This window comes from Eurosta solidaginis, chromosome 2 (genome assembly GCF_040869045.1).
Source record: "Eurosta solidaginis isolate ZX-2024a chromosome 2, ASM4086904v1, whole genome shotgun sequence".
NCBI lineage: Eukaryota > Metazoa > Arthropoda > Insecta > Diptera > Tephritidae > Eurosta > Eurosta solidaginis.
The window spans coordinates 29,397,921-29,423,893 of NC_090320.1; the positions used below are offsets into that span (position 1 = coordinate 29,397,921).

The 25,973-nt window shown below is 35.5% G+C and overlaps 1 protein-coding gene and 1 pseudogene across 7 annotated transcripts in view; one reads left to right on the top strand and one right to left on the bottom strand.

The window, feature by feature from the left end:
- The window catches only part of LOC137239477 (ADAMTS-like protein 3), a 1,132,820-nt gene that overhangs the window by 424,574 nt on the left and 682,273 nt on the right, over positions 1-25,973 (top strand). For 6 of the 7 annotated variants that reach the window (XR_010949389.1, XR_010949386.1, XR_010949388.1 and 3 more), the window contains exon 2: positions 19,471-19,516. The exons of the other annotated variant lie outside the window; for it this stretch is intronic. The gene's annotated coding sequence lies outside the window, so the exon portion shown is untranslated. The remainder of the gene's footprint in view (positions 1-19,470; positions 19,517-25,973) is intronic. 7 annotated transcript variants of the gene reach the window in all.
- LOC137241483 (tigger transposable element-derived protein 4-like) lies at positions 9,228-13,672 on the bottom strand (annotated as a pseudogene).

Consider the following 25,973-nt stretch of genomic DNA (forward strand, 5'->3'; position numbering starts at 1 on the left):
CGATGACGGCAATTTTGTCAAGGTGGTCTAGCCACCCTTTTCGTCACTAATAATATGACGGCAATTTGTTACAGAGGTGCACCTGCGCGATACACCCCTTCTAGGGTGCACTGATAGGTTTGGAGTGTGAAGATCCGAAGATCAAACACAAACCAATTTAACCAATTTAACAATCCCTTTTCGTCACTAATACGATGACGGCAATTTGTTACAGAGGTGCACTGTCGGCTTGGAGTATGAAAATCCGAAGATCAACATAAACCAATTTAATTAGAAAACCAACAATACACCTCTTTGTGGATTATAGTCGCCTCTTACGACTGGCATGCCTGCCGTGGGCATATTCTACTACCCCTAACCCACAGGGGGTGGTTTTGTAGTAGTGTACGATGGAATATTACCAACTTGAAAACAGATAAAACTAATTAATAAAACTAATATGTACCGCGGTGTGATGGTAGCGTGCTCCGCCTATCACACCGTATGCCGTGGGTTCGCACCCCGAGCAAAACAATATCAAAATTTTAGAAATGAGGTTTTTCAATTAGAAGAGATTTTTTCTAAGCGGGGTCGCCCCTCGGCAGTGTTTGGCAAGCGCTCCGAGTGTATTTCTGCCATTAAAAGCTTTCAGTGAAAACTCATCTGCCTTGCAGATGCCGTTCGGGGTCGGCATAAAACATGTAGGTCCCGTCCGGCCAATTTGTAGGGAAAATCAAGAGGAGCACGACGCAAATTGGTAGAGAGCTCGGCCTTAGATTTCTTCGAAGGTTATCGCGCCTTACATTTATTTATTTTTTTTAATATATACTTTTCATTAAAAATACGTTCATTGTACACATGTCAACTTAATAACACACTTAGCAAATACATATGGGCAAGTCCTTTGTTTCGGACACGACATTCGCACTCATTTCAACCTGCATAAAAGAGAACATTAGCAGTGGACAGAACGGATATTACAATATTTGAAGCACCAATTGTGGGTACCTCAAAAATATAAGTACTTATATAGTTAAGCCTCACAGCAGGCGAGGCCATAAAAAATTAAAGTTGCGGTGAACTGCCCGTTCACCGAATTAAAATAAACACGAGAAATAGGTTAACGTTATAATATTTATTCAGTGCTCTTGCACGATCCAAACTGAACTAACTCGAACAAAGTATTTTACCTAGCAGCTAGGTTCTTGTGTTAAAGTAATTATGATATGCTAACCAATTATTGTATAAAAAATAGTTTACTTAACTAAAACTAGATTATGCTGTTCAATCACAATTTCTGCAACTACACCAATCGTTGTCCCAATTAACTTCCGCTTATTCTACGCGTGTGTCGCGTCAGCGAAACTTCAACACGCAACATAGCGCGGTCACATGCTCAGCAACGTGAGTAAATGGGTCAACCGCTGGATACTGCTGTTATAACTTATATATGACCATATATGATGAGGTTCGGAATAGTTTTATGCTGTATTTTCCTCGTGCAGACTGGCCCGCGGGTATAGGCTAGTTTTACGAATGTGTGAAAGATGAGCAGACGAATAAATCCATAACAAATTAGCGTCTCATTAATACTTAAAGCCAAATTTTGATTATGTCAGCCCACTTAAGTTGTAAGTGTTGTTACTCAAAATTTAGTGCACTGCTCCCAAATCTGGTTTTGTAGTAGTGTACGATGGAATATTACCCACTTGAAAACAGACAAAACTACCTAATAAAACTAATATGTACTTTTCTTTAAAAATGCGTTCATTGTACACATGTCAACTTAATAACACACTTAGCAAATACATATGGGCAAGTCCTTGGTTACGGACACGACATTCGCACTCATTTGTAAATGTGAGTACATATATATGACCATGTTTTGTTCGTTGGCTAAACAGAAATAAAGTTATAGGCGAATATATGGATCAAATAATTGCAGAGAGGTAATGGACTTTAAAAAGTTTAGACACCAATAAAAATGTTACCCGAAGTTTGCGGAAAAATTTTAGTAAACAGACCTATTTAACATCTGAAAGTTTTTTCAATTTCAGGTCCACGTTTGCTTAGTAGGAAAATAATAAGGATGAGGGCAGAATCAATTTATAAAACCTCCATTTTTCAAAGTACTTTGATGCTAAATAAAAGTATAGACAAAACTTTATTAAAAGAAAAAGTATAGATATGTGTTTAACAGCACAACAATATAAAGAAAGGATGTCATATTTTATTAGTAAAACATCCAAATTTGCCAAACCGATTAACCCTTTCTTTGAAATCATGTTTCTCTGGCAGGATGAGGGGAAAGAATAATCTATTTGATTTCCACATCATACACATATTTGACCTTTAATCCCAAGTGATAGCAATAAAGTCTGACCAATTTTGATTTTCGGTTCGTGATGGACCCTATTTGGGAATCGCCCACATATAAATAAACAGATAATTACAAAGAAATTTTGTTTTGAAAAAGTATAGCAAAATGCGTAATTTCATTTCGTTAGAATATGAATAAGTACATTTGATTTGTTAATTTGTTTGTTCATTTGTTCAGCTAATTAAAACAAACAAAAAACAAGTAAGAGTGTCAGAAGTTTATATTATATACTCAGCGTGAATTTGAATTGAATTTGAATACTCATTTCAGAAAAATTATTTTTCCAACTTTGTTACGAAACTTGATAAGTGAAATATCATTGATACAAAACTATTTTTCGCTACGATATGTCTTATTATTCTAGTCTACGACCCTTTTAAACACCTTTTATATAAAAGTGGGCGTGGTTTTTAACCGATCCCGTCAATTTTTCCTAGAAATATTTCCTGCTATATGGAAAATATGTGTATGTGTACATCTTATTACTATCCTTAAATTTTTCTTCCAGTCATGGCTCCCTAAACAAAGAAAATTGTTTGGTCATAAAAGGGCCGGTACTACGCCCAATTTCAAAATTTTAAATTTTTGCCTTTTTATAGTAATAATTTCACTTCGAAAATGAAACACCATTGATATAAAGCTCTTTGTAATGATAATGATTCGTCCGCGACCCTTTTTAAAATCTTTTATATAAAAATGGGCGTGGTCCTCACACCGATCTCGCTCATTTTTCTTCGAAGCGTTCTTTATAGTAAAGGTAACCTCTCTGTCGAATTTTCTTATGATAGGTGCAACTGTTTTTGGTTTTATGATTAATAATACTTCAAAAAATTGATTTTATCACAAGTGGGCTGTGCCGCGCCCATTTTCAAAAAATATCAAGAGTCTTAATATCAGTCCACACATCAAATTTTAACATTGTAGAGGAATTATTTTCTAAATAATCAGGTGTTATGTGTTTTCCAAAATGTTATATTTGTAAAAAGTGGGCGTGGTTACCATCCGACTTCCCTCATATTTAAAAGCGTGGGAGATGAGCGCCAAGAACCCCATAAACCAAATTACGATATTTTATTATCGATATTTACTCAAGTTATCGTGTGCACCGATAGATAGACGGACGGATGGACGGACATGGCTAAATCAATTCCTGTTTTCATACTCAGCATTTTGATATATGAGTCTGTTTTTATCTCGATTCGTTTATGCCCTTTATGTTACCAAAGTTAATACACTCTGTGGGCAAAGCACGCGGAGTATAACAATTTGACCTTGAGTAGGTTTAACTTAAGTTTGTATGTATTTTTGTTATTTCAAATTTCTGAAAACTTATTTTTTATTTACACAACCCAATTGGGTATAAATAGCGCCCACAAAATGAATATCGATGTACTTGATACTTTAAAAGTGGTAGAAAAGGTTTTCAACTAAGTAAAATGAATCTACAAAATAAGTTCACGTTGATGTTCGTCCTGCTTAGTTGTATGTTAAGCTATACGGATGCGCAATTTTTCAATATACCTAGGCAATCTATACCTATACGGCAAAGTCCACATTCAGTGGCAATATTTATTAACAACGAATATAAATGTGTTGGTTCCATAATCAATATTAACTTGGTGCTTACAACTGAGAATTGCGTAAAAGGTGTACATTGGGATGAACTCGTCGTTGTAGCTGGTGCAACCGATATAAACAAAGAACGAGGGCAACGACTCGCTGTGGTGGATGTACATATGCAACCTGCCGATACTCAAGAATTATATTATATGAATTTAGTTCTGCTTCAAATCGCAGGATGCTTTGCACTGAGTGATAAAGTAAAAATAATACCTATTTCCAATGCCGCTTTATCAATGAGCACATGGTTGGATGTTAGTAGATGGACTTTTGACCATGATCGTTCTTCTTTGCTAGTAAGGAAGAGAATGCAAATAGGACCAAGGTTTAATGAAGATGTGGATGTTGCAAAAGAAATGTTCGTAAATGCTGAGTGTAATCTGGAGAATGAGGTTGCTGACGATTCTGGAGCAGGAGGCGTCACATATGTTAGATGTAATAGGAATGATTTGGGTGCTGAAGAGTATAGAAGAGGATACTTTCATAGGCCAGAACTTATTGTGGTGACTGACGAATCGTGTCATCCATGTCGAAATACTTATAGGTGTGTATTTATAAATTTAACACATGAAAAGGTTCGATCATTTATAAATGAATATATGCAACGCTAGGGTGTTTTTAATAGATTGATTATTGTTTGGAATATCACCCTAACTCCACTGGGCGCCCAATTTCGAAAAATTTTAAGATAGGGCGTTTTCGAACAAGCAATTGAGATATGGCGATATTCCGCTCTGCAGTTGAAATTATGATATTTTTTGCTTGTATTATGTACAAATAAATTTTTATAATTATGAGTAAATAAATATTTTTTATTTTATGCAATGAAAGTGTGAGGCATGTTAATGAATTAAGTTGTGAGACCAAACTATGATAACAACTTTAAAGTTCCTTTGTGTATGGATAAATCATGAGATGAAAAAAAGTGCGGGTCTTGACAAACTCTGTGTAAAACAGCTGATCCAATGAATTCTATGCAAGTCAATCTAATCGGTAATTGAAACCATTGAATAACGCCTTAGTCTTAACGATACCATAGCCAACCAATTAGTATTTGGTTTTCCGCCATATCCATAATCTGTAAATTTTTGCGTTGGCGAATTTATTCACATTTTGAGGATTGTGTTTTTCGTTTTGAAATTTTTCGAATTTTCTATTTTATAAAGTTATGACACTTTTGGGTGAAGGCAACAATAAGCGATGCCAATATACATTTATCTATGATTAGGTGGACATATATTTACGAATTGGGCGTTATGAATATGGCGAGTTTTCAGGGCCTTTAAAGAGGTGATATTTTACTAAAATAGGATTTTGCTTCCGCAACAGGTGTCGCTGGATGTCGCACTGATCGATTTTAGAAAACCGGCAGACAGCGGTGCCACTATTTAAAAAAAAAAACTTGGCGCGTTTTACCTCCAAGTAAATTTAAGCCTAAATTTCGCTTCCCATTTCGTTGTGCTTCTTTTTTTCTCCTACAAATTGTAGGGACGGAACCTACATGTATAATGCTGACAGAAATACACTCGCGGTGTTTGCAAAACCACTGCTTAGGGGCAATCTCGCTTAGAAGAACTTGTTTTCCAATTAAACAACTTTTTTCTAAGTTGTTGATGTTGCTTTGCGAGGGACTTTAACCCAAGACCTTCAGTGTGTTTGGCGGAACACGCTACTACAATCCCAGCATACACAGTAGAGGTTTACGGCGATCACTTTATCGGCAGCGGCGGCGGGACCGGCGCACCGACAAAGTGATCGGCGTAGACCCTTAAACTGAATTGATGGACTTCAGAGTATCACCTTGTCCATCACTAATAAATATGGAAAGATACTGCTGACGTCAATGGTATATTTGACGATCTGGAACAATATCATAAAGCGGATGAGTATCTGGGAGGCTTGTAACGCGAAAATTTAAAAAAATAATTTATTTAATAATTTGGGAAAAATTTAAACAACGTGACATCTGGACGGACAAGGCGACAACTGTTTCGATTATACCTTGTAAATCTCTTCAAAGCCTTTTCTCCCAGGAGTGGGAGTCGAACTCGCACTCCTACGATAGTTGAAATGGTTATAACCATTCGTTGTAGTTCTATAAATAGAACAAAAACAGCAACAAAAACAAAGTTTCTTTAAAAAATAATATTTGGAAAGGTTTTCTTTATATGTATTTAAGGAAATATGCGTTTCGGCCATTTCGGAAAGATCCGGGGTTTTTGCCTCAAAGTCTCGCGGATCGTTCAACAAATTTCAGGAGTAGCTCCATGCGGAGGGAGGGCGAGAGAAATACTTAAAATGCTCACACTATAGTAGCGTAGTTTCACCGAAGCGGATGTTCTGGGCTAACTCTAATACTCATCGTCGGCACGATTTCTTTAAATTATTTGTGGCTCCATGCTGGTCACGCAAAAAGGCGACTTATGGTTGCTATCAATTTTCTACTAGTCGTGACTCTTGTGGCACATTTTTGACGATTAGCATAAATGCTGGCTTATTTTTGAATGCGCCAATGGGCGCCTTCAGTTTTTTTTTTTATTTATTCAAAGAGCTGCAATTCCCGACGTGCAAACAGTAGCAATCCCGACCATCAGTCGCTACCACGCATCCTGACCCTTATACCATATGCCAGCACAGAAGCTATAGGACTGCGACTTCGAACTCATACCTTCGCCGACGTCACTTTCCTAGAAGCTGGAGCTCCGAAGACTTTCTGACGGATGTTTTTGTCACACTATGATGCTGCCGAGCTACACTAAAGAAACAACTTGAAATGTTATGGAGTAACTATTCGGCCAAGGATGGCGCCCTCGAAATCATAAGCAGTCTAAGTGGATATCATTGCGTAGCTCATGGGTGACGGTGGACATCTACATAATTAAAACTTTACAAGGACCGTGGATAAAAGTTTTAAAATGTAGGTCAAAATTTGCAGACGTTTGTGTTCGAAACATTGAATTCAATAGTCCTTGTTGCCGGCCTTTTGATATAAGAGCTCATTATGGATGACCGCGTAGCTTCAGCTTTCAGACTAGTTCGACTGTCCACTACGTTAGGGTAGTAGCATACACGGTCATTAGTTCGACTGTCTTGGGAAAGCTTTTGCTGCACCACTTTGAGTGTTCTTGCGAAGGACAAAGCCTCACCTGGTAAATATATGTGCCTACGTATTCACATTTGTAACTGGAGCCGTAACGTGTAGGTGATATTTAAACACGGTTGATAGGATATATCCAATGTGATTCACTCCAAGAGACTAGTTGGGGATAGGTCCGCCAACTTTAGGAAATGCCAAACCGGGAGACTTGGGTGTTGAATAATGAAGTGCGAAAATCAAAATAAACATTTCAGATGCTATTTTATAATTTCACAAATAAACATCAGATGTTTGAATATAAGGGTAAGTGATTTTTCGATCCCTTCTTATACGTACATATATCCTCAACTTAAGTATGAGCTGAGAATCATTTTAAAGGAGTATTTAAACCCCGGGAGCCTACTAAAGGGTTTTGCATCACTGATTTCGCTTATTCTTTCAGCCAATCGAGATATAGAATTTCTGAAAAAAATCGGCACCCTTTTCGGGTAATTTCCTTTTTTAACAACTTGAGGACAATTTGAAAACATGTTCATTTTATTTAAACTCATTGTTCTTTATTAATTTTTTGAAAAAAAAATTATGCGAAGTGAGCATTTAAATTTATTATATAACTTTTCTTAGAGTTTTTTGTTTCAATACCTTGGTGAATTGGGTGATGCAAAATCCCTGTTAAACTGGCATTGAAAGCGCCTATTTTCTCAACTGGCAGTGATGCGCATCCGTTGATACCCCTTTCGACCGTATCGTACCAATTTTCGAAATGAACAATAAATGGCCTAGACAGTCTTAAAAGAGTAGAAAATATAGTAACGCGCTCATATTTTTGACATTAGAGAACTAGTTTAGAGTTCGATTAGAGAACTATTTGGGAAACATTTGAAATGCGATGTTGTCAGAGCTATCTATCAGTTGTAGGACATGATCACTATTCCTTAGTGTTATACAAAAGTATAAAAAATAGTCAAAAGTTTTGTCAAATAATTAAAAGTTGTAAGAGAAAATTTATAAAAAAAGTTAAAGAGCGAAAGTGAGCAAAATGTTATCATACTACTTGACTGGCATTAGGAGGAAAACGTGACCTCATCTGTATTTCAAATCAATGCAGAGCTAAATACTGAAGGAATAAGTGACAGCGAAAATTTCGTTTAAATAAAAAAATTTTGAGGATTTCCTTTATATAAATGGACAAAAATAAAAAAAAGTGTCCTTATATAAATACATATTCTTGCTGAACTTTGATTTTAAAATTTTGACATAGAAATTGTAAACATATTTATGAGAAGTAAAATTGTAAAAGTGGAACAACACATTACTTCGATTGGAATTTTGGTAGAAAAGGGTCAATATATGTGACCCGGTCTATGAAAAGGTGGCTTATGACTCAAAAAATAAATTGCGAGAAACAGCTGTAAACAGCTGTTTTTTTTTTAGTCATAAGCCACCGTTTCATAGACCGGGTCACATATGGTCAATTCATAGCGCTCCAAATTCTTATCTAATTATTGAACCGTGCGCCACCTAACGGAATTATTTTCTACTTTTGTTGTATGGTCTCGTTTTCTTAACCTATCTGTAGAGTTTCACGTTTGTAGCTCAATGAGAAGTTACTTAAAAATCGATCGCAAGATTTGTATTGAAAATATGGACAAACATTCAACCGACCTAATATAAAGGAGATAATAAAAATGTTGAAAAAAAATTTTTTTCATACATAAAAAGCAATGAGGGCAATTCCCACTTAATTATACGACATAGATTGCTTTATAATAACAAATCTGTAACTTTGTGATAACATTTCGATAACTTTTCGATTAATAACCGATAAATTTATAGTAAGAAGTCCTTCACTTTTTCATGATATTGCTGGCATAAGCTTCTCAACTTGAGCTAATATAATCAGAACTTTTCTTCACTGTGGTTGTGGATATAACATAAGCTCTGTGAAGGTAGGACAAAAGTTAAGGTAGACGACTCTGAATTGATATTCCTACAACAGTTGAAGATAAACACGCCGACAATCAATATAGCATTTAGCTGAGATAAAGCTTCGCCTGCACAAAACAGACAAGCGCTTTTTGCCCTATTGACTCAATCTGGTGCCGTTCGTAATAGCTCCAGTCTTCTAATTCATCAAAAGAACATTAACCATTAACCATTGTGATTATTTGGCTGGGCTTCCATCGCTCTATAACTACGTAATCGGCTAGTTATTGGGTTGTTATCGGCATATTTTCCCCTGCAACATTACATAAGAGTAATTGATAAAGTATCGTTTAATCGAATGTGTTTATTCTCGGTTTGCTATCGATAACTCAAATTCTTATTGGTTTGTTATCAAACAGTTACTGGTTACTATCGGCTCGTAAATGGTTGGGCAACGCAAATAATTTTAAAAGCAGTTTTTTCGGGCGTTGGTTGCTCAGCAAACATAAACCATGAACAATCGTGTTAGTTTGGCATGGCGTCCATCGTTGTATTATCGGCGTGTTATCGACAATAATATCGACAACACACGAGTAATCAGTTTGTGATTGGTTTGCTATTGGCTTATTATCGCTTTGTTTTCGGCAACTTGGTTTCTTATCGGGTGATCATCGACGACTTATCGATTTAAATATCTACTCATTAATGACTCGGCAATGCAAAAAATGTGCAAATCGGTTTTGAGGGCGTTAGGGTCAAAGCGTTCAAAATGCGAACTTCTGCGGCTCAAATCGTTCGCCGTTATTGTTGTTGCATTCCCTGAAGGTTTCAGGGAGTGTTAGTGATGATGATGGTCCCTTGCCGGATATAGATCCCGTACTCTCCGCTAACAAGCACCATGAAGATACAAGCACGACCATCGCGGGAATGATTTAATATGACCACATTCAACCTTCAAGGCCACCCCGCTATCCCACCTCCTGGATCCATGAGGAACTTGGAGTCGCCAAAGCCACGGCTGCTAAAGAAAAAGGATTCGCCACGGGTAAGCGAGGTTGACAATTGCGTTGGAGAAGCTATTAATAGCGTTGACAACCCCTTGAAAGGGTTGCACTACACAACTCTTTGAATCATTTGGGTATTTTAGTCACCTCTAATTACCATTTCGTCTGGAACAAATGCAAGAGCTAATAAATATTTCAATTTCATCGCGAAAATTGCACAATTTTTATAACTTTTGCCACCCTAATGACTTGATATGTTTCCAAACATTTATGGTTAAGTTGAAAAAACAACAACCATGGACCAATTTTTCGGGAAAACTAGACGGCTGAAAAAAATTTCAGGAGTAAAAACTCAATAAGTTATCAGACGGCAAAAAACATATAATTTTGAGCGACAAGAAATAGAAATAATTTTTTAATGCTTGTGATAGTATGCAAATCTTAAGTGAAATACGAGTAATAATCGTCCAATAATCTAAAATCGAATACTCGATTAATCGATTTTTTGAATATTTTTAAGAGCCCTAGTGCATACCCCTAAATCATAGAACTTTAAACTTTTGCAAGGCGCGTCATCAGAAAACTGTTGCCTTATTATCCAAGGCTTGTTTTTTCTTTTATAGCGTGGTTTTACGTGACGGGTGCCAAGCCCAGCACACAACCCTCTCAGCGGGGATGATAATATTACTATACACGTTTGTAAAGCGAGCCGCTTGATCAAAAGCCGACGCCCACTTGCAGTCGCACCTTATGTGGGTCGGACTCTTGTTATGTAACTCATCTTACTGGCTTACTTTTTTGGGTTTTAAAGATTTTACTATGATTTTTGATGAGTGGAAGGCTTATTATAACTACTCGTGTGCATCTGGCTTAGTCCCGTAGCTTCAGTTGTCGTGGATTTATAAAAAGCAGCTGTGATATCCTCATCACTCAAAAAGACCAGTGAGTTTAAATCAGAAAAATTTTTATGCACACTACATACGTCCTATTCGTTTTGCCTGAAATTTGGTATATAAATTTGCCTATCCTTTTTTCCGGGAAGTAAACCAGAGACGGACTGGGACTGGGACTAGGACTAGGACTGGGACTCTGAATGGGATTGTAACAAAATACATACCACCCTCTGGCACTGGCAATAAGGGATGAAGAAGATGAGAGGAACTTGAGAGAAGAGAAAAGAGGGAAGTATAAACAGATACAGTGGGACGAAGATAGATATAGATGAAGCGAAAAAGAAGGAGGGAGGAGTGAATAAAAGGATGAAGAAAAAGTGAAGGGGGGGAGGGCGGAGCTAGACGGAAAAAGCTTATTAAAATGTATGCAGATAGACCAAATTTAAGGCAGAACAACGTCTGACGAGTCTGCTGGTAATTAATTAATTCATACTTTAGATTAAAGAAAAGCTGTACAGCCAGCTCAAAACTGCAATCTACTTCTTTTCCCAAGTGGTGGGGGAAATACTAAGCGAGTCGTTGGCTGGCTTTAAAAAAATTTACAAAAAGTTCGTTTTCTTGTTTTTGATAGAAATTTTTTGTTCTTGAAATGTCAAACTGTCTGCATTCGTTAATGTTCTCTTCGAAAAGAGTTAAAGAACTTTTCCAATATAAAAGGCGTTTTTTAAAAGCTAATTTATGCTTTCGAGCTTCCTCCTCCGGAGCAAAAAAAAAAGATGTTATTTCCAATGAAAATATATTGAATTATAGGCTTAAGATCGAAATCCTCCACCTGCTCCTCGAATATATACGTCGTGTAATTTGTATTTTCTTTTGTTTCTCAATAATTGAAACGTCTCAGTTTTATTTATTTAAAACTTAGTTATTTCAAAAAACTTCACTTTATTTAAGTTTAAGCTTTGAAAAAATTATTTTAAAGATGAACTGCTCCTGATGATCGCCAAATCCTAAAAGGACTGTGCGAGCAAAGGAAAGCCAGGTTGCCGCCTCCTCACATTAGCTCACTATTAAACGTGTGTTCAGTGACTTCACAGAGGATACTTGGCACCAAGTGGCCGGAAGAAGTGAGCTGTTTGATTTGGTCATTCCCTGGTGAATGGTGGCCAGAAGCTTTCCCCACTTTAGTGAACTTCTACACACGGCTATAACTATTGCAAGTAATATACTGCTTGTATACTTATCTACTACTCAATCTTTCGCTAAAGGGGATTAAATTATTCCCGTTTTCCTTGCTTCGTAAAAGCAACCCTTTCTGATTCGGGAGCAGTGGCGTAACAACAGGGTGGCAGGGCCCCGTGGCAAGAGGCCGCGAATTCAAATTTTTATTTTTTTACATTGTGCCTGTGTTATTTTATTCGAAAAGTATATTTTTAAATGTTCTGCTTAAAATCCAAAGTGATAAAATTAAATACCATAATACAATTTCAAGTTAATCGTTAAGCATTTCAACCAAACTTAACAAAAACATGTTGATTCATTTTTAGAGATGTACACGTTACACAGATTATTGATATGCAAAATTTTTTTGAAACAAATTTATAATGTTTCTTTTGTAGGCCTTAGTGCTATTGCTTATTAAAAAATTTTATTCGAGCTCTAGGCCACACAAATATATATATCAAAATTTCAAAAAACCGATTTTTGATTTTGCATATACAGTGAAATTCCTTATAACCGGACACTCACCGTCGCAGTGTTTTTGTCCGGCTATGGGAGATGTCCGCTTATAAGGGATGAAGTCACAAAATATATACCACACATATAAATTATAATGTACATAGTTTATCTAAGAAATTTTTGGAATTAACGAATATTGCATACTTTATTATAAGGGATGAAGTCACAAAATATATACCACACATATAAATTATAATGTACATAGTTTATCTAAGAAATTTTTGGAATTAACGAATATTTGCATACTTTATTATTACATATAAATACATATATCGATTAAGTACATTGTACATTGCACTCCTTATCTCCAACCATGATAGCACAGAACAAAATTGTGAGCCTTTCATTTGATAGTTTACCGCCCACGCATTTTTTGGACTTAAGAGCGAGGGTTTTGTCAGGTAAGGCACGAAAAAAAAGCCACTTTCGTCTGCGTTGTAAAAGTCTTGAGGCTTGTAACGGGTCAACAGAGATGGCAGTTTTGTCCTAAACTATTCGACACCATCCTGGTCTACATCTGCAGCTTCACCAGATACGCATTTGAAAGCAACATTATTCCTTATTCGCCACTTGTTTAACCATCCATCTGAAGCATTAAAATTAGGTAAACCCAGTTTGCCTGCAATTTCCATTGCCTTTGCTTTCAAAATGGGACCAGAAATCGGAATGTTTTGACTTCTAGCCTTAGCGAGCCAATTAAAACACATCTTATCTATTTTAGAGCCGCCTTCTTTAAGAAAGCTTCGCTTTTGATGAACATTAATTCCAGATTCCCATTTATAAAGAATATTTTCTTTATTTTTATTGATTTCAGCAGCTTGTGTATTGCCAATATTGAACCCTTCAAAGCAAAAAAAACGTGTACCTACTACCATTAAAATTTTGGGCTCACTATACTTTACCTGTTTGCAACTCCACGTACTACTGATAATTTATCTTTTTCGAAAACATTAATAATTTCCATTTTTTCTTTAATAGAAAGTACCTTCTTTTTTGGCGCCATATTATTACGAACTTTGAACGCAACCATTCGCATGCAACTGACTTAAAAAAACTGAATGGAAAACTATCCTTAATTTGAAACACACGGCTTGAATGTGTACATACATGTTAAAAGGGGGATCACCTATTTCATTTTCATAATGAACAACAAATCTTGCTTGTGATATTTTTTAATTTTGTCCGGTTATGAAAAATTTTTTTATGAAAATGATTTGAAATACTTTGTCCGCGTCCGGTTATTAGAGTGTCCGTTTATTAGGATGATATTTGTATGAAAAAATTAATGAAAAACGAATGAGACTCAACATTGCTTGTAGCTATTTTTGATGAGTTGTCTGTAGGCTTGTGCAGAGTGCTCCGTATAACTCTTAAAATTCATACGTATATCCGTAGGAGTATTTATAATGTGCAACATTCCAGAATGAAGCGCTTATTGTAATGCTTTTTCCTTTCTAATATCGCTACAGTTTCTAAATCTGGATAGTGTCCCGTGGTCCTGCAATGTTTTGTTAAAGCCGTTTTGTTGTCGTTAGGGTGGTCGCGATTTTTCAAATTCGATTTGTGTGCGGAAATCCTTGTCTTTAATTTTGATTTAGTTGTCCCCACATATACCTTATTTCATACGTGGGACACGTCGCCATTGCATTTGATTTTATAAACTACGTCGTATTTTTCGATTTTACTTTTTGTGTTGCTATATATTTATTTCAGAGTATTATCATATTTAAATGCTATTCTAACTTTTTCCTTGTCATACATATTATTTATTTATTTACTATATTAAAGTCAACACAGACACAAAGCGGTCGACTACTGGATACAAGATACACATAATAAGACAAAAACATAAGTGTAAAAACAAAATTTAAAATAAAAACTAAAATTATAAACAATAAAATTAATTAAGTTAAATTTTAATCAATATCTAAATCAAAATTAAAATTGAAATAAAAATTGACATCTTATAAAAAATCTTTGAAAAATATCATGCCAGACGTGAGAGTATTTCCTTACGGATAACAGCAGCAGCCGAATACTCAAACCAATACAGTTGTACAGTTCATTATAGTGCGAGCACCAATTGCGAAGAGGGCTAAATTTGGCAAAATTTCGCCGGAGAATGGGTAAATGAAAGAGAACATAGTGTCTCGAGGTTCTCGCAGGAACAGAAAAATTTAGTCTACTCACAAGGTCAGTGGAGTCTATCTCTCCGATAATCAGTTTATGAAGGAGCATTACCCCGAGTAATGTTCTTCTATTCTCTAAAGTTGACAAATTACTAAGAAGAAGTATATTTCTGTAAGGCGGGATATGAGAATTTGATTCCCAGTTAAGACCACATAACGCGAAGATTAGAAACTGCTTCTGCACCGACTCAATTCGATCTATATGATTTTTATATCCCGGAGACCAAATACAGGAACAATACTCTAGATTGGACGTACTAATGATGTGTATACGGTTTTGGTTAGATAAGGATCATCAAATTCTTTAGCCCATCTTTATATCCAAGTACACCCGATGCTTTGTTTATGATAGTTGAAACATGCATGTTAAAGCTCAGTTTGGCATCAAAAAGAACACCTAGGTCACATACTACAGATATACGCCCCAAGGGAGCACCATCTAGCATATATGATTTTAAAACTGGGTGGACTCTATGAAATGTCATTAGTTTACATTTGCAACAGTTCAAAAGTAGTAGATTTACAGTACACCATAATTGAAATGAGTCTAAATCGGCCTGAAGTAGATCCAAACGAGAAGAGTCAGAAGGTAAGTATGTATAGCATAGTTTTACATCATCTGCATACATTAGAGCTCGGAAATACGAAATAACATTAGGTAAGTCATTAATGAAGAGTGTAAAAATAATGGACCCAAATGGCTACCCTGAGGCACACCAGAAGTTACTCAGAGAGACTGTTTTTGAACATAACTTGCTGAGTTCTATTTACAAGAAAGCTGCGAAGCCAAAGTAATAAATTCTTCGGAAAACGCAGTAAGTCAAGTTTATGAGTTAAAATCTCATGGTTAACAGAGTCAAATGCTTTGCTGAATAAATAACATCGGTTTGCTTATTGGATAAGAATCCATCCATAACTAGAGAAGTGAACTCAAACAAGTTGGTTGTGGTTGATCTTCTCCACACAACACAACGTTGGCTGGGTGATAATAAAGAACTACATATATATTGAATTTGGCAGGTGATGATCTTTTCAAACTTTTTTGGAATAGCCGAAAGTTTAGCTATGGCCTTGTAGTTCTCAATATTGGATCTACAAATTTCTTGTGTAAGGGAATAATAAATGATTGCTTCCAAATTGAAGGGAATAAAGAATATTTCAGAGATAGTGCAAATAATTTAAGGATCAACTTGGATAAATTGACAGCGCAGAACTTTAGCACACAGCTAGGAACACCATCTGGACCGGAGAAAAAATCGGTTTCAACTCAAGAAGACTCTTCAGAACAATATCTATATTTATGACAGAGAACAATATCTATATCTATGACAGAATGCTTCATTCTGCTTGACAAGCCTCGTACAAAGGTGACTGTCTTATATATTGTATTTTTCTCCTTTTTATTGGTTCCAGTTTTAGCGAAGTGATCTTGTGTGTCTGTTTATAAGATGGGTTGGAAAGTCATTATCCTCAAGTGTTCGCTTAATAATTTCTATATTTTTCCTGTGATATATCTCATCACTGATTGAAAGTACTCGTTTTATAAAAGGTTTTGGCAGTGTTTATAATAATTGCTTTATCGTGCTTGGAATAAACATTTACTAATCTTCCAGACGTAGTCGGTTTTTTATACCAGTCGAAGGTTAGGTGGTTATTTTTCCTTATTGCCAATGCATATAGGAACGGCAATCGTCCATCGCTCTCAACCTCAAGTATAAATTTTATAGATTTATTGCACGAATTTAATGTTGACAGCATGCCTTCAATGGCATCTTTTTTGGCAATAGCAAACAAATTGTCAACGCACTTAGTTAGCAGACGCGGTTTGTGCTCACATTCCTCTTCAAACTTTGATTGTAATACTTCCATTACTATATCTGCTATTATTGGTGATGCTGGTGACCCCATAGGCATTCCTGAACGTTGTTCATAAATTTCATTGTTGTATTTAAAATATCTGTTATATTTTATGCAAAAACTTACTGCCCCTAAAAAGAGTTCTTTGAATAGTGTTGTGTGTTGTCTTATTAAATCCCATTTTGACGAAATGATTTCTATGGCATAGTCTACCGGTATGCTGGGAAACAAACAAACGACATCAAACGAAACAAGGCTCGTATCATCAAATATAGATGTCTCATGTATTTTATCCTTGAACTCAATCGCGTCTTTGACATTGTGTCTAGAGGTTTTAGTGATACTTTTGAGAACCTGAATAACATATTTACATAAATTATACGACGGAGAATTAACGGACGAACATATGGGTCTAAGTGGAACTCCCTCTTTATGGATTTTCGGCAAACCATAAAACCTAGGCGCATTTGCAGTTTTACTGAGGATACTATATTTTTCTTTTATATTTATCATATTATTTTTAAAAATGACTTCCCAACCCTTCTTATAAACAGATACACACAAGATCACTTCGCTAAAACTGGAAACAATAAAAAGGAGGCAAATACAATATATAAGACAAGTCACCTTTGTACCAGGCTTGTCAAGCAGAATGAAGCATTCCAATATGTATGACAAGGAAAAAGTTAGAATAGCATTTAAATATGACAATACTCTGTAACAAATATATAGCAACAAAAAAGTAAAATCAAAAAATAGAGAAATCCGACGTAGTTTATAAAATGCAATGGCGACATATCCGACGTATGCAATAAGGTATATGTGAGGACAACTTAATCAAAATTAAAGACAAGAATTTCCGCTCACAAACGAATTTAAAAAATCGCGACCACCCTAATGACAACAAAAAAACGGCTTTAATAAAACACTATATAGGACACTATCCACATTTAGAAAATGTAGCGATATTAGAAAGAAAAGCATTATAATAAGCGCTTTATTCTGGAATGTTGCAAATTATAAATACTCCTACGGATATACGTATGAATTTTAAGAGTTATACGGAGCACTGCGCACAAGCTTACAGACAACTCATCAAAAATGGCTACAAGCAATGATGAGTCTCCTTCGTTCGTGTTCTGTCCTACCACCTTTGTATGTTCTCTCGCCATACAACAACAACTAACCTGTTGGTGATAAATATGTTTTGAGCGTCGCTTACAGTTTATTAGTTCATATATGGTTGTTATTGTTAAATTTTGTTTACCATTACGGTTCTTTAATTGTTTACATCTTGTCTTAGGTGCTTCTTATATTGTTTTACTTCATGTTTGAAATTAGTCGATAAGCAATAATCATTGTAAATCTTACCAAGTAGCGCAACTAACAGCTGATCGCTGAAAAGTCACACATTCACACGCACAGTGCTCGACTCAGTTAAAAAAAAAAACTTTAAGATAATTTAGCGTAAATTTTAAAATGAGATAATCCTTACCAATTTATGTAAATATATAATATATAAGACGTATTTGTTGTTCCTAAAATAAGATTTTTATTACATTAAAGTTTTTATAAATTTTTTTCAACTTTCTTTTAACAATGTCATGCTTTTTTAAAGCATTTTCATGCATTGAAATACAACCATGTGCTTATACGTTTTGACATTGCATTTCATATACGTTCGTTTTTTGCCATTCTTATTGTTTCTAAATTCGTAAACAATGACTGTAGTTATTCGGTGTGATGTTTCAAAAAAATATATTTTTTGTGAAATTTTATACTATTGTGAATTCATACAAGTGGCGAATGTTTAATAAAACGGTTCACAATAGTAAACAGCCTCGATCACTTGTTCAGCCGCTGTTCGATTACTTAAATAATTTGCTCAATAGTGTTTTTCAAACATTTTTGTTGACGTCTGGTATATTGCATTATTTAAGTATTTTAAAATGTTTGCATAACTGGCTGCTCAAATTTAAACTATTAACTTGAATTTAAAAATTAATTTTTTTAGTAGGGTTGCCATTTAGGGTTGCCACCTATTCGAAATTAAAAATAAACTGCATGAGATATGCCGATATGGATATCGTACGAAAGGTATTTCACTCCGCATTACAATAGGGCCATTTTTGAGTAGGGTTGCCATTTTGGGTTGGGGTAGTTAGACGAAATAGTACTCTACTTACTCATATTATATTAAAGCTTTAAAGGAGAACATTAAAGTTAAAAATCTTCGTAAAAAAATCTTACACATGATTCTACTTAATTTTCTTAATTTCACACACGCTAATTAAATTCAAGTGCAATATCAAGGCACGATGGCAAATTCTAGCAAAATATATATGTAAATGCATATTTTTGGCAAATATGAAATGAGTAATTGCAATTTCTCACAGATTAATATTAGAAAGATTTCTCGCTATAGCAAAAAGATATCTCACCATGGTAATTTGCTACCTTTGAACACTAGAGGCATATGTTCAATTTGAAAACAACATCTAACCATTTAACTACTTACCAACAGATGGCGCTTAGGGAAGTAAGTTGACATTTAATTAAACTAACTGATAGTTGTCATAACTGATGGTTGTGTTTCGTGAAATTCAGAAGTTTTTGGAATTTAATAAAATTGTGAGACTCATAGTGTATAACTAAAAAAATGTTTGAAATTAATAATTCGGCGCATGAAAATACTCGACCTAAATAACTTAGTTCTCGATTTCACTAATTGTCATAACAATCCTTATACTATAGGCTGGAATTACCCATTTCAAATTTTTCATTCCAGTTCGTTTTGCGGTTAGTGTTTGATATGGTATACGATATGGATATTGGTAAGTAAAAATATATAATGTATGTATATAAAAAAGTAGAGTTTGATTAATGTACAACAAAGTATGTTATGCGGCTTACTCGAAGGTTGCCGAGCAAAACTCGGTCGCCCTGGTACTACACATTTAAAAGAAAAGCTGATTTGAAACACAAATGTGCAATTCATGGCACCTCAATTTAATAACCGCGAGCGAAAAAAAAAACTTTCTTCCATTCTTTGGCCACTCGCGACAACCGTTCTCCCTGTCAGCTATTATTTGACAGGTAGGTATGGCAATGAAGGAATAGAAAGATTTTTCACTTGTATGAATTCACAATGTTTTATACTTAATCTGTGGTATTGTGGTGGTCAAAAAGGTTTTATGCAACAGTACTTTGCCTCACAACGCGACAATGTATTTCGTAATGTCGAAGTACTTATATGTATATGTGTTGGATGTGGAAGCTTGCATTTGAGAACACTGTTGCCACTTCAGTCCATTTGGACCAGAAATGGTCCCTTCCAACCCCATATGGTCCGCTAGTCCCATTTTCTCAACTTTGGTTCTTTTTTGGCACGCTTTTGGTACTTTTATTTCTTTTTCACAGATTACTGCTAATAAAATATTTCGCAAATCTATTAGACACATATAATTTACTTCAATGGAATTCTTACCACGAAAATTGCTCTATCAATAAAATGTAGCAGAACAATTACATTTCACCTGGGAGATAATTTAAGCGAGGGATTGAAAAGGGGAGTGTTTAATGTTCGGGCAAACACATTGTTATTAATTTTTGATGAAACAACGGTCTTATCAGAAAATATACTTGTTTAAGTGGTTAGATATATAGATCGGTATTCTGTTATTACACAGCTGAAACTTTTAAGGCGCTTGATTTTTAGTCTGCGTTCAAAACAAACACTGATTCTAGGCTCTGGTATGAAGTTTAAACTGTTAGGGAAAAAGTAAACATCTATTCAAAATAGCATTAATACCATTGCTTAGTTTCATTTCTTTAATAAAACCTAACTGCGCTATACATTTTATATTATTGCAATCGAGCAAAACTAGGTTCACAACGTTTGGTTGGTGAAAGACATAGACTAGTCCTAGAAATGTGAAAATGTAATACCTAAAGGTACACATTATTTTTGTTTGTGCAGTTTGAATTAAAGCCAAGGGTCTTCTTTATTAAAATTTTATATAGGAATCCATGGAAATATCAACATTTTTTGTATACCAATAAAATAAAACTAAAATTTGGTCCTTTTTTTTTGATATCTGGTCTTTTTTCGATGAACTTTGGCCCTAAATGAAAACAGGGTGTGGCAACCGTGTTTGAGAATGCATGTGACAAGGCTGCATTTTTCAGAACTAATTTTTTTTTAATTATGAAAAAGTAGTATGGAAGCGAATGCCATAGTAGTAGACATATACATAAATATTATGAACAAAGTTTAAACTAAAAAATTTTTCTTTGAAATATAATCTTAGGGAAGATGCACACGAGACGTAGCTTCATAGACGCTTATTAGGCACAGAATAAGAAATCTTGAGGCGTAGAAAATCGTAGCTGCACGCGTCTACGAAACTACGGCTCGTGTGCATCTTGCCTAAGTTTAACTTCTTACGAGATCCAACATTTTTAATTAATAATGATAAATACGCTTTTGAGTCGTTTTGGCACTTGCGTGCGTCTACATCTGACTTTGAACACACGCGCTTGAATTGCTTCAATCCATAATACCTATATGACACTACTTTAGATTAGATTAGATTATTATTTATTTCATTATTCTCATAAGCGTATGTACATATTCGATAGCTTAATTTTACATGTCTACAATATCATTACTTAGAGAATAGTTAGTGACATCTTTATTTTATATAATAACAAGTAAGGAAGGTTAAGTTCGGGTGTAACCGAACATTACATACTCAGTTGAGAGCTATGGTGACAACATAAGGGAAAATAACCATGTAGGAAAATGAACCGAGGGAAACCGTGGAATGTGTTTGTATGACATGTGTATCAAATGAAAGACATTAAAGAGTATTTTATGAGGGAGTGGGCCTTAGTTCTATAGGTGGACGCCATTTAGGGATATCGCCATAAAGGTGGATCAGGGTTGACTCTAGAATTTGTTTGTACAATATGGGTATCAAACGAATGGTGTTAATGAGTATTTTAAAAGGGAGTGGGCCTTAGTTCTATAGGTGGACGCCTTTTCGAAATATCGCCATAAAGGTGGACCAGGGGTGACTCTAGCATGTGTTTGTACGATATGGGTATCAAATTAAACGTATTAATGAGGGTTTTAAAAGGGAGTGGTGGTTGTTGTATAGGTGGTCGCCTTTTCGAGATATCGCCATAAAGGTGGACCAGGGGTGACCCTATGGCACTAAGGATTACTCCCTTTTAAAATACTCATTAACACCTTTCTTTTGGTACTCATATTGTACAAACAAATTCTAGGGTCACCCCTGGTCCACCTTTATGGCGATATCTCGACAATGCGACCACCTATACAACAACCACCACTCCCTTTTAAAACCCTAATTAATACCTTTAATTTGATACCCATATCATACAAACACATTCTAGAGTCACCCCTGGTCCACCTTTATGGCGATATTTCGAAACGGCGTCCACCTATAGAACTAAGGCCCATTCCCTTTTAAAATACTCATTAACACCTTTCGTTTGATGCCCATATTGTACAAAGAAATTCTAGGGTCACCCCTGGTCCACCTTTATGGCGATATCTCGAAACGGCGTCCACCTATGGAACTAAGGATTACTCGCTTTTAAAATACTCATTAACACCTTTCTTTTGATACCCATATTGTACAAACAAATTCTAGGATCACCCCTGGTCCACCTTTATGGCGATATCTCGAAACGGCGTCCCCCTATGGATCTAAGGATTACTCCCTTTTAAAATACTCATTAACACCTTTCTTTTGATACCCATATTGTACAAACAAATTCTAGGGTCACCCCTGGTCCACCTTTATAGCGATATCTCGAAACGGCGTCCACCTATGGAACTAAGGATTACTCCCTTTTAAAATACTCATTAACACCTTTCTTTTGATACCCATATCGTACAAACAAAGTCTAGAGTCACCCCTGGTCCACCTTTATGGCGATATCTCGAAAAGGCGAACACCTATAGAACGAAGGCCCACTCCCTTTTAAAAAATACTCATTAACACCTTTCACTTGATACCCATATCGTACCAACAAAGTCTAGAGTCACCCCTGGTCCACCTTTATGGCGATATCTCGAAAATGCGAACACCTATAGAACTAAGGCCCCCTCCCTTTTAAAATACTCATTAACACCTTTCGTTTGATACCCATATTGCACAAACGAATTCTAGAGTCACCCCTGGTCCACCTTTATGGCGGTATCTCGAAACGGCGTCCACCTATGGAACTAAGGATTACTCCCTTTTAAAATACTCATTAACACCTTTCTTTTGATACCCATATTGTACAAACAAATTCTAGGGTCACCCCTGCTCCACCTTTATGGCGATATCCCGAAACGGCGTCCACCTATGGCACTAAGGATTACTCCCTTTTAAAATACTCATTAACACCTTTCTTTTGGTACTCATATTGTACAAACAAATTCTAGGGTCACCCCTGGTCCACCTTTATGGCGATATCTCGACAATGCGACCACCTATACAACAACCACCACTCCCTTTTAAAACCCTAATTAATACCTTTAATTTGATACCCATATCATACAAACACATTCTAGAGTCACCCCTGGTCCACCTTTATGGCGATATTTCGAAACGGCGTCCACCTATAGAACTAAGGCCCATTCCCTTTTAAAATACTCATTAACACCTTTCGTTTGATGCCCATATTGTACAAAGAAATTCTAGGGTCACCCCTGCTCCACCTTTATGGCGATATCTCGAAACGGCGTCCACCTATGGAACTAAGGATTACTCGCTTTTAAAATACTCATTAACACCTTTCTTTTGATACCCATATTGTACAAACAAATTCTAGGATCACCCCTGGTCCACCTTTATGGCGATATCTCGAAACGGCGTCCCCCTATGGATCTAAGGATTACTCCCTTTTAAAATACTCATTAACACCTTTCTTTTGATACCCATATTGTACAAACAAATTCTAGGGTCACCCCTGGTCCACCTTTATGGCGATATCTCGAAACGGCGTCCACCTATGGAACTAAGGATTACTCCCTTTTAAAATACTCATTAACACCTTTCTTTTGATACCCATATTGTACAAACAAATTCTAGGGTCACCCCTGGTCCACCTTTATGGCGATATCTCGAAAAGGCGACCACCTATACAACAACCACCACTCCCTTTTAAAACCCTCATTAATACGTTTAATTTGATACCCATATCGTACAAACACATGCTAGAGTTACCCCTGGTCCACCTTTATGGCGATATTTCGAAAAGGCGTCCACCTATAGAACTAAGGCCCACTCCCTTTTAAAATACTCATTAACACCATTCGTTTGATACCCATATTGTACAAACAAATTCTAGAGTCAACCCTGATCCACCTTTATGGCGATATCCCTAAATGGCGTCCACCTATAGAACTAAGGCCCACTCCCTCATAAAATACTCTTTAATGTCTTTCATCTGATCTGTAATTTAACAGAATATTTTCGTTAGCCCTTTTTGGACTTCAGCAAACCGAATTTTAAAGCAAAAACGACATCATAACGTCCTCCCCATCTAGTAGGGTTTAATGTTTTTAATGTTTTGAAGTTGAAGACTCACTTTATTTACTAGCTATAAAACTTGATAAAATATTCCATCTTTTTATACTATGCCTGAAAACATTATAAATTTGTTCGAGCTCTAGGCCACACAAATATATATATCAAAATTTCAAAAAACCGATTTTTGATTTTGCATATACTATATTTATTTTTGTCGATATTTCGACCTCAGTTGGAAGTCATCTTCACGACTGGAAATTAACTGCACATAAAAATTAACAACTTACACATATGATTATTGCCATTGTTTACTATATATTTTGGCAGCTTAAATTGAGGTTATGTTGCGAATAGAGTGGAAGGCAGTGAAAGAAGGTATTCGAATGAAGCATAATGAAGGAATGATGTTCGAAGTTTTTCAAAATTTGCCCAAAATCCTGAATCAGAAAAGGGAGTGTAGTTAAGTACGAAAATGAAAAAATGTAGTTAGGTTTTGATCCTTTTTTAGCGGGAGATTTTCATTTCAAAAATGAAATATACAAACCAATGTTCATTCTATTACTTCTTTAGCAGGAGTTTTTCATTATTGGTGTTTTGCGTTGACGTTGGCGTGGCGTTGCTTAAGCATATATGACACTACTTTATTTTTGCTTGGATTCCAAGCTAGAAAAAACTGACGAAACTTTATCGGAACTTCAAAACACAAAAACAATTTCTATCATGGAGAAGCAAGACCACTATTCCCCCAAAATTAGTGAGTTTGACATGTTTTTGTTTATGTTTTACATACTCATCTAATGGTTTCACAAGAAAGTTGATTTTAATTGTGTTTTTATGCACCAAATTTTGAAACTAAAAACAAAATTTTTCTGTGTCAGAAGAAAATTAAGCAAAAACGGCCGAATGTCAAAAAAACCTATTGAAATACAAACTGGCTCATTTGTTTTTAATGAACTAGATTGTATTTTCCTTGTATTTCGTTAGTTTTTTGAAATATAGTTAACACACTTACGCCAGTACTGAAGCCGTATTAGGAGGGAGTGCGTTAAAAAATTGTAGATAAAATACAAGAAAAATACACGAAAATAAACTAACTAAAAACTGGATAACTAAATGCCTTTTGAATAGAATTAGGTTCAAAAATAAATTTAAAAAAAAGTGCAACAAACATCCATGTGACACCAATTTGAATACTCGTTTTAAGCAAATATGCAAACGAATCAGTGGAGAAATTCGTAAATGTCGGGACGATTATTATAATAACTTAGTCAATAAATCCAAAGGTAATCCAAAAGAAGAGTGGAAAGTAATAAATAGGATTATTGATAAAAACACAAAAAGGCAAGATTCTCATTTTGTTTTACAAAAAGAAGGCGTTGATATTTCTGTTCCCATAGAAATAGCTAATGATTTTAATGAATACTTTACTTCAATTGTGAAGTCAAACTTTCCGCCAAATGTGACACCCCTTTGCGATTGTTGCTCTGATTTTAGAGTAGCTAAAGATTCTTTCAGAAGCAACAGCTTCTTTTTTGAGTCAATCTCAGGATCGGAAATTTTAACTGCAATCAAATCTTTGAAAAATAGTAATTCTTCCGGTTATGATGGAATCTCTAACGTTATGTTAAAGAAAATCTCATACAATATTGTTGATGTTTTAAAACATATCTTTAACTTGAGTGTTACAACTGGGATTTTCCCAGAACAATTAAAATTAGGAATTGTAATACCGATTCTC